Here is a 10,723-nt window from a genome sequence, read left to right on the forward strand (position 1 = left end):
CGCGTAAAAATATAGAACATGTCCTATTCTTGTCCGCAATTGCGGACAAGAATAGGCATTTCTATGGAGGTGCCGGCCGGGTGTATTGCAGATCCGCAATTTGCGGATCTGTAATGCACTAGAGACGTGTGAATGAAGCCTAATGCAGATATAAAAATATTCTCCAAACTGATTGCAAACCGACTAGCACCCATATTGCCCTCACTCATCAAGGTGGACCTAACAGGCTTTGTTAAAGGACGCCAAGCTGCAGACAACACTAAGAGACTATTGAATATCTTTAATTACGCAGAGGTGCGGAATATCCCACTCTTCACCATAACTTTAGACGCTGAAAAGGCATTTGACAGGCTCAGGTGGTCATATGCATTCTCAGTGTTGGATGCAATTGGTGTCTAAGGCCAAATAAGACTCTCCATTTCAAGCCTGTATACAAATCCGTCTGCTCAAGTCTATACAAATGGAGTTATATCCCAAAGATTTAATATAAGGAATGGATCACGTCAGGGATGCCCCTACTCGCCACTGATCTTTATTCTTGCCCTGGTGCCTTTGGCGCAACATATCAGAAACACCACAACAATAGAAGGAATAACTATTGGCCAACAAACATGCAAGATTGCAATGTATGCAGATGACGCTATACTAACCCTAACACACCCGAGACAATCCATACACAGTGCCATAGAGATTATCTCACACTTTGGCAATTTGTCATATTATAAAATTAGTGAAAACAAGTCTCAAGCCCTGCCAATGCAAATAAGCGCCGATGAGTTACAAACCCTTAAGACGGCGTATAAGTTGGATTGGCAGGACTTCAGCATCACCTACCTGGGAGTTCAACTCACGACCCCATGTTCACTACTATACAAGAAAAACTACTTACCCTTACTACATACCCTAGAAATGGACCTTAATGGATTTGCATCAAAGGAGATGTCGTGGGTAGGTAGAACAGTCTCCTTTCAAATGATGACTCTTCCTATGATTATCTATATATTTTGCACATTACCCATTCAGATCCCGAACACATTCTTTAAAAAAGCACAATCTATCTTAAAGGGATTCTGTCACCAAGTTTTGGGCTATAGAGCTGCGGACATGCACGGCTAGATCGCCGCTAGCATGTCCGCAATATATCTGTCCTATAGGGCTGTGTGCTTTTATTTTCTTTAAAAAAGGATTTTAGAGATATGTAAATTAGTCTTGTATGTGTCCAAGGGGCTGTACTAACCTTCCTGGAGCCCAGCCACGCCTATGTCCTCCGAATCTCCTCCTTTAATCAACGATAGATTGCCGTAATCTCGCGATGCGCGAGCTCGCGCATGCGCAGTGCCGGTATAGTGTTCCTTCCCTGTGCTGGCATCAGCCTCAGGGAAAGAACTGCGCATGCGCGAGCTCGCGCATCGCGAGATTACGGCAATCTATCGTTGATTAAAGGAGGAGATTTGGAGGACATAGGCGGTGCTGGGCTCCAGGAAGGTTAGTGCCGCCCCTTGGACACATACAAGACTAATTTACATATCTCTAAAATCCTTCTTTACAGAAAATAAAAGCACACAGCCCTATAGGACAGGTATATTGAGGACATGCTAGCGACGATCTAGCCGTGCATGTCCGCAGCTCTATAGGCTAAAACGAGGTGACAGAATCCATTTAAATAGATACATTTGGAACAAGAAGTCACCCAGAATAGCACACACTATAGTGACCAAAAGGAAAAGAGTGGGCGTTATAGGCCTATCATCTATTAAGGATTATTATACGGCAATAGGGATATCGTTTTTGAAAGAGTGGTGGACGGGAGATGGCAGTAAACCTTGGGTTCGAATTGAGGGGCATGTTGCGGGCAGAGGCCCTCTAAGAGATCTTTTGATCAGCTCCATTTGGAGAAAGGAGACTCTGAACACACCTATGCTTATGACGCAGCATGCTATCAAACTTTGGACTCAAATACACTCCGTACATGGAAAACTCTCAACCCCACCGAAACAGCTTGTAACTATTTCAGTACTAGAATGGACTATTGAAGACGCAGACTTCTCTGCATGGCTTGGGGCGGAAGTCAGAGATATTTGACAATTAGTGGAGGGAAACGTAATAAAATCTTTTGAAACAATTCTTTGAAACAACAGCTTTTATGATTCCGAACATGGAATTCTTTAATTACTTAAAGGGAACCTGTCACCAGGATTTTGTGTATAGAGCTGAGGACATGGGTTGCCAGGTGGCCGCTAGCACATCCGCAATACCCAGTCCCCATAGCTCTGTGTGCTTTTATTGTGTATAAAAAACGATTTGATACATATGCAAATTAACCTGAGATGAGTCAGAGCTTGAAAATATGACTCTTCTTCGGTCACACAAATAAGATATGACTCTTTTATATAAATTTGCATATGTACAAAATTGTATTTTTTTACACAATAAAAGCACACAGAGCTATGGGGACTGGGTATTGCGGATGTGCTAGCAGCCATCTAGCAACCCATGTCCTCAGCTCTATACCCAAAATCCAGGTGACAGGTTCTCTTTAACTGCCTCCGGACCGCCTAACGCAGGATCGCGTTCCGGAGGCGGCTGACAGGCACAATCACGCATCTACGCGTCATCTTGCGAGAGGCGAGATTTCCTGTGAACGCACGCACACAGGCGCGCGCGTTCACAGGAGCTGCAGGTAATCGAGTGGATCTGCAGCCTGCCAGCGGCGATCATTCGCTGGCAGGCTGTAGATCCGATTTTTTTAACCCCTTAAAGGTATATTAGACGCTGTTTTGATAACAGCGTCTAATATACCTGCTACCTGGTCCTCTGGTGGTCCCTTTTGCTTGGATCGACCACCAGAGGACACAGGCAGCTCTGTAAAGTAGCACCAAACACCACTACATGACACCCCCCGTCACTTATTAACCCCTGATCACCCCATATAGACTCCCTGATCACCCCCCTGTCACTGATCACCCCCCTGTCATTGATCACCCCCCCTGTCAGGCTCCATTCAGACGTCCGTATGTGTTTTGCGGATCCACGGATCCGCAAAACACATACGGACGTCTGAATGGAGCCTGACAGGGGGGTGATCAATGACAGGGGGGTGATAACCCCATATAGACTCCCTGATCACCCCCTGTCATTGATCACCCCCCTGTAAGGCTCTATTCAGACGTCCGTATGTGTTTTGCGGATCCACGGATCTGCGGATCCGCAAAACACATACGGACATCTGAATGGAGCCTTACAGGGGGGTGATCATCCCATATAGACTCCCTGATCACCCCCTGTCATTGATCACCCCCCTGTAAGGCTCCATTCAGACGTCAGTATTTGTTTTGCGGATCTGCGGACCCACGGATCCGCAGATCCGCAAAACACATACGGACGTCTAAATGGAGCCTTACAGGGGGGTGATCACCCCATATAGACTCCCTGATCACCCCCGTCATTGATCACCCCCCTGTAAGGCTCCATTCAGACGTCAGTATGTGTTTTGCGGATCCGCGAACCCACGGATCCGCAAAACACATACGGACATCTGAATGGAGCCTTACAGGGGGGTTATCACCCCATATAGACTCCCTGATCACCCCCCTGTCATTGATCACCCCCCTGTAAGGCTCCATTCAGACGTCAGTATGTGTTTTGCGGATCCGCGGACCCACGGATCCGCAGATCCGCAAAACACATACGGACGTCTAAATGGAGCCTTACAGGGGGGTGATCACCCCATATAGATTCCCTGATCACCCCCCTGTCATTGATCACCCCCCTGTAAAGGCTCCATTCAGACGTCTGTATGTGTTTTGCGGACCCGCAAAACACGGACACCAGCAATGTGCTTTCCGCATTTTGCGGATCCGCACATTGCCAGAACTATATAGAAAATGCCTTTTCTTGTCCGCAATTGCGGACAAGAATAGGACATGTTCTATATGCTCTACAAAAAACGCAGTGTTCACACTTAAATCAATTGATGGAACCCTCTCTAATACGCCCCAGGCATAACTTTGAATACGTACAACTCCAACATTTTTACTCCTCTATACGTACCACCCACACTTTACGCAGGAGCCTTACGGTGTTTGAACAAATGTGTCTTGCCCCCTCTGCGGTCTTCAGGGACATTTCCACCATTTACAACTTGCTTGCTCTCCAGACCTCTGACCAGCTCCCCTCCTTCTGCCACGCCTGGAATCGTGATCTGGGGAATGACCTCACCCCATCTCAATGGAAACGGGCTTTTCTTCTTTCTCATGAAGCAGTAATTTCCACTAAGGCGCAGGAGACGAATTATAAAGTCCTCTCCAGGTGGTACAGAGTGCCGTCTGTGCTCCACAGATGGTTTCCATCTGCTTCGGATCTCTGTTGGAGGTGCTGTACTGACGAAGGCACCTTGCTACACATTTGGTGGAATTGCACCATCCTGCGACCTTACTGGAACTTTGTGCACCGTATTGTGCGGGCAGTGACGGGAATACCCATTCCCAACGCTCCTGAAGCACTTTTGTTGTTTATCTTTGACCTGACCATCCCTGCTTTTAAGGTTTCGCTCCTTAAGTATATGTTACAGGCTGCTAAAACGGTCGTCCCTCGCCATTGGAAATCACCTACGCCTCCCTCCCCGGAGGAATGGTTTGAAGAAATTGCCCTACATCAGCGGATGGAGGATCTCATCTGCGTTTCTCCTCAGGACACCTCTCGATTCGTTCAAACCTGGGGCCCTTGGGAAACTTTCCGAGGATCAGATGAGTTTCGTAATGCCCGTCTATAATCCCGCACTCCCCTACCCTCTCCTTCCCCTATACCTTTCCTCTTTGTCTGTGACCTATTGTTCTGTGTTTGTTTTTTCCCTTATGTACATGTCTTACTAGGCTTAGATTCATATAGCCTTCTCTGCTTCATGTAAACAATGTGATTTTCTTGCTCATGTGTTGCCACATGTTCTTACTGCCTTTACGTAATCTGGAGATTACTCTACAATGTATATGGCATTGCATGACATTGCAATTTGTTGCCTTTTGTGGCACATTTTTGTCTACTTATTTGAAAAACTCAATAAAAAATTTTAGCTGAAAAAACGCAGTGTTCGCCCGATCAGGCCTGATCTTGTGCGCACACTTGCGTTCAGTCCGCCCCACCGCAGTGACCGAATTTTTTTTTTTCTGATCACTGCAAAAACACCGTAAAATCGCTGCGGCGCTATAAAAAGATCACTTTTGAGGGGCATGGCGAGTTCATAGAAGATTTATTTATTTTTTGTCACAAGTTGGCGGAAATTGATATTTTTTTTTTTTTTTTTCTTACAAAGTCTCATATTCCACTAACTTGTGACAAAAAATAAAATCTCACATGAACTCACCATACCCCTCACGGAATCCAAATGCGTAATTTTTTTTAGACATTTATATTCCAGACTTCTTCTCACGCTTTAGGGCCCCTAAAATGCCAGGGCAGTATAAATACCCCACAAGTGACCCCATTTCGGAAAGAAGACACCCCAAGGTATTCGCTGAGGGGCATATTAAGTACATGAAAGATTGAACTTTTTGTCACAAGTTAGCGGAAAGGGAGACTTTGTGAGAAAAACTAAAAAATAAAAATTTCCGCTAACTTGTGCCAAAAAAAAAAACTTCTATGAACTCGCCATGCCCCTCACGGAATACCTTGGGGTGTCTTCTTTCCAAAATGGGGTCACATGTGGGGTATTTATACTGCCCTGGCATTTTAGGGGCCCTAAAGCGTGAGAAGAAGTCTGGAATCCAAATGTCTAAAAATGCCCTCCTAAAAGGAATTTGGGCCCCTTTGCGCACCTAGGCTGCAAAAAAGTGTCACACATGTGGTATCGCCGTACTCAGGAGAAGTAGGGCAATGCGTTTTGGGGTGTCTTTTTACATATACCCATGCTGGGTGAGAGAAATATCTCTCTAAAATGACAACTTTGTATAAAAAAATGGGAAAAGTTGACATTTACAGAGATATTTCTCTCACCCAGCATGGGTATATGTAAAAATACACCCCAAAACACATTGCCCTACATCTCCTGAGTATGGCGATAACACATGTGTGACACTTTTTTGCAGCCTAGGTGGGCAAAGGGGCCCACATTCTAAAGAGCACCTTTAGGATTTCACAGGACATTTTTTACACATTTGAATTTCAAACTACTTCTCACGCATTAGGGCCCCTAAAATGCCAGGGCAGTATAACTAAGTAGTAAGAGAAGTAGTTTGAAATCCAAATGTGTTAAAAATGCCCTGTGAAATCCTAAAGGTGCTCTTTAGAATTTGGGCCCCTTTGCCCACCTAGGCTGCAAAAAAGTGTCACACATGTGGTATCGCCGTACTCAGGAGAAGTAGGGCTATGTGTTTTGGGGTGTCTTTTTACATATACCCATGCTGGGTGAGATAAATATCTCTGTCAAATTAGCCTAGGTGGGCAAAGGGGCCCAAATTCTAAAGAGCACCTTTAGGATTTCACAGGACATTTTTTTACACATTTGAATTTCAAACTACTTCTCACGCATTAGGGCCCCTAAAATGCCAGGACAGTATAACTACCCCACAAGTGACCCCATTTTGGAAATAAGACACCCCAAGGTATTTTGTGATGGGCATAGTGAGTTCATGGAAGTTTTTATTTTTTGTCACAAGTTAGTGGAATATGAGACTTTGTAAGAAAAAAAATAAAAATCAACATTTTCCACTAACTTGTGACAAAAAATAAAAAGTTCTATGAACTCACTATGCCCATCAGCGAATACCTTAGGGTGTCTACTTTCCGAAATGGGGTCATTTGTGTTTTCTTTTTACTGTCTGGGCATTGTAGAACCTCAGGAAACATGACAGGTGCTCAGAAAGTCAGAGCTGCTTCAAAATGCGGAAATTCACATTTTTGTACCATAGTTTGTAAACGCTATAACTTTTACCCAAACCAATAAATATACACTTATTGCATTTTTTTTTATCAAAGACATGTAGAACAATAAATTTAGAGAAAAATTTATATAGAAATGTTTTTTTTTTTGAAAAATTTTACAACTGAAAGTGAAAAATTTAATTTTTTTGCAAAAATTTCGGTAAATTTCGATTAATAACAAAAAAAGTTAAAATGCCAGCAGCAATGAAATACCACCAAATGAAAGCTCTATTAGTGAGAAGAAAAGGAGGTAAAATTCATTTGGGTGGCAAGTTGCATGACCGAGCAATAAACCGTGAAAGTAGTGTAGTGCAGAATTGTAAAAAGTGGTCTGGTCATTAAGGGTGTTTAAAGAGGACCTTTCACTAGTTTAAAAACTAAAAACTAACTGCATCAGTGGGCAGAGCGGCGCCCAGGGGTCCCCCTGCACTTACTAGTATGTCTGGGCGCCGCTCCGTTCGCCCGGTATAGGCTCCTAGTAAGTGCAGGGGGACCCGCTCTGCCCACTGATATAGTTAGTTTTTAGTTTTTAAACTAGTGAAAGGTCCTCTTTAAGCTAGGGGAGCTGAGGTGGTTAAGAATACGGCATTTCCTGAATCAGATCTTACTATCTCCCCCCCAAGCTTAACCTAGACCTAATTAATAAAGGGAATAGGGAAAAAAAAGTAGACATATTAGGTTTTGCCGCGTCCGTATCGACCGGCTCTATAAACATATCATATGACCTAGCCCCTCAGATGAACACCGAAAAAAAAAAAAAAACTGTGCTAAATAAACCATTTTTTTGTCACCTTACATCACTAAAAGAACAACACCAAGCGATCAAAAAGGCGTATGCCCGCCAAAATAGTACCAATCTAACAGTCACATCATCCCGCAAAAAATGAGCCCCTACCTAAGACAATTGCCCAAAAAATATAAAAACCAATGCTCAGAATATGGAGACACTAAAACATAGTTATTTTTTGTTTTAAAAATGCTGTTATTGTGCAAAACTTAAGTAAATAAAACAAAGTACACATATTAGGTATCGCCGCGTCCGTAAGAACCTGCTCTATAAAAATATCACATGACCTAACCCCTCAGATGAACACCGTAATTTTTTTAAAATAAAAACGGTGTAAAAAAAGCCATTTTTTGTCACCTTACATCACAAAAAGTGTAATAGCAAAGGATCAAAAAGTCATATGCACCCCAAAATAGTGCTAATCAAACCGTCATCTCATCCCACAAAAATGATACCCTACCTAAGACAATTGCCCAAAAAATAAAAAAAACTATGGCTCTCAGACTATTTGTTTCACAAATGATGTTATTGTGTAAAACTTAAACATCTAAAAAAAAGTATACATATTAGGTATTGCCATGTCCGTAACGACCGGCTCTATAAAAATACCACATGACCTAACCCCTCAGGTGAACACCGTAAAAAAATGAAAATAAAAACTGTGTAAAAAAAGCAATTTTTTGTCACGTTACATCACAAAAAGTCTAATAGCAAGCAATCAAAAAGTCAAACGCACCCCAAAATAGTGCCAATCAAACCGTCATCTCATCCCGCAAAAATCATACCCAACCTTAGATAATCGCCTAAAAACTGAAAAAACTATGGCTTTCAGACTATGGAGGCACTAAAACATGATTTTTTGTTGTTTCAAAAATGAAATCATTGTGTAAAACTTACATAAATAAAAAAAAGTAGACATATTAGGTATTGCGGCGTCCGTAATAACCTGCTCTATAAAAATATCACATGACCTAAACCCTCAGGTGAATACCGTAAAAAGAAAACGGTGTGAAAAAAGACATTTTTTGTTACCTTACATCACAAAAAGTGTAATAGCAAGCGATCAAAAATTTACACGCATCCCAAAATAGTGCCAATCAAACCGTCATCTCATCTCGCAAAAATCATAACATACCTAAGATAATCGCCCAAAAACGGAAATAACTATGGCTCTCAGACTATGGAGACACTAAAAAATAATTTTTTGTTTAAAAAATAAAAATCATTGTGTAAAATTTACATAAATAAAAAAAGGTAGACATATTAGGTACAGCTGCGTCTGTAATAACCTGCTCTTTAAAAAATCACATGACCTAACCCCTCAGGTGAATACCCTAAAAAAAATTTTTTTAAAAAGCTGTAAAAAAAGCCAATTTTTGTCACCTTACATCACAAAAAGTGTAATAGCAAGCGATCAGTCATATGCACCCTATAATAGTACCAATCAAACCGTCATCTCATCCCGAAAAAAATTAGCCCCTACACAAGACAGTCTCCCAAAAAATTAATAAAGCTACGGCTTTCAGAATGTGGAGACACTAAAAAATCATTTCTTTTTAAAAAATGCTTTGTTATGTAAAACTGAAACAAACAACCAAAAAAAGTAGTCATATTTGGTATTGTCGTGTCTGTAATAACCTGCTCTATAAAAATACCACATGATCTAACCTGTCAGATGAATGTTGTAAATAACAAACAATTAAAACTGTGCCAAAACAGCTATTTCTTGTTACCTTGCCTCACAAAAAGTGTAATATAGAGCAACCAAAAATCATATGTACCCTAAAATAGTACCAACAAAACTGCCAACTTATCCCGTAGTTTCCAAAATGGGGTAACTTTTTGGGAGTTTCTACTTTAGGGGTGCATCAGGGGGGCTGCAAATGGGACATGGTGTCAAAAAACCAGTCCAGCAAAATCTGCCTTCCAAAAACCGTATGGCGTTCCTTTCCTTCTGCGCAATGCCATGTGGAACGTACAGCAGTTAACGACCACATATGGGGCGTTTCTGTAAACTACAGAATCAGGGCAATAAATATTGAGTTTTGTTTGTGACCCCTTTAACAGCTAATGTCTCTCAGATATTGCACAACTGTCATTTATTCTAGGCCCCTTGACTTTAGCTAAAAAAGGGTGCCTGATATTTTCTGGGAGCACAATTTGGCTACAAACTGGATATGGGAACTTCGCTTGAACAGCAATCAAGGCAGATAGGCTTTCTTACTTCTTCACTGCATGGTAGTGTTTGGACAGGTTCAGGTCTTGATGGCCTTAAAGGGAATCCTTCACTAGTTGAATGCTGCTCGGTTTTAACAGCTCCTGCGCATGCCAATGAGTCCTGATATTCATGAGCCTCTGGCTTTCTCCACCTCCTGCCACTGATTGACAGTTTTTTACTAACTGAATTAGCAGTAGCCAGGAGCTCATGGATATCCAGGACTAATCTGCCTGCGCTGGAGCTGTTCAGTGCAAGATTTTAGCAAAACGGCTGGTACAAATAAAAAATTACTCAGTTTATGTTGCCCTTAGGTAAGACACTGTAAAACTGCTGACAGATTCCCTTTAACCCTTTAAGGACATGGTGAATTTCCTTTTTTTTTTTTTTTTTTAGCTGGACAAGTTATAATTTCTAATGGCCCCAATTACTGTTGCATACAATGTAGTGGGAAGCTGGAAAAAAATTCTAAATGGAGTGGAATTGGAAAAAAAAATGCAATTCTGTCAGAGTTTTATGGTGTTCAAACTGATCCATGCCCTTCATTTTCTGCGTCAGTATGACTACAGGAAAATCATATTTATAGTTTTGCTTGTGTTTTAATACTTAAAAAAATAAAGTTGGAAAAAAATAATTTTTTATTTTCATCGCCATATTCTGATTTTATTTTTATGTCGACGGAGTTGTGTGAGGGCTCATTTTTTGAGAAGCGTATAATTTCTTGACAACTTTTTATTCAATCTTTTTAGGGAGGTGAAACGCCAAAAAACTGTAAATCAGTCATTTTGATTTTTTTCCCATTGAAA

Source organism: Bufo bufo, chromosome 1 (assembly GCF_905171765.1).
Source record: "Bufo bufo chromosome 1, aBufBuf1.1, whole genome shotgun sequence".
NCBI lineage: Eukaryota > Metazoa > Chordata > Amphibia > Anura > Bufonidae > Bufo > Bufo bufo.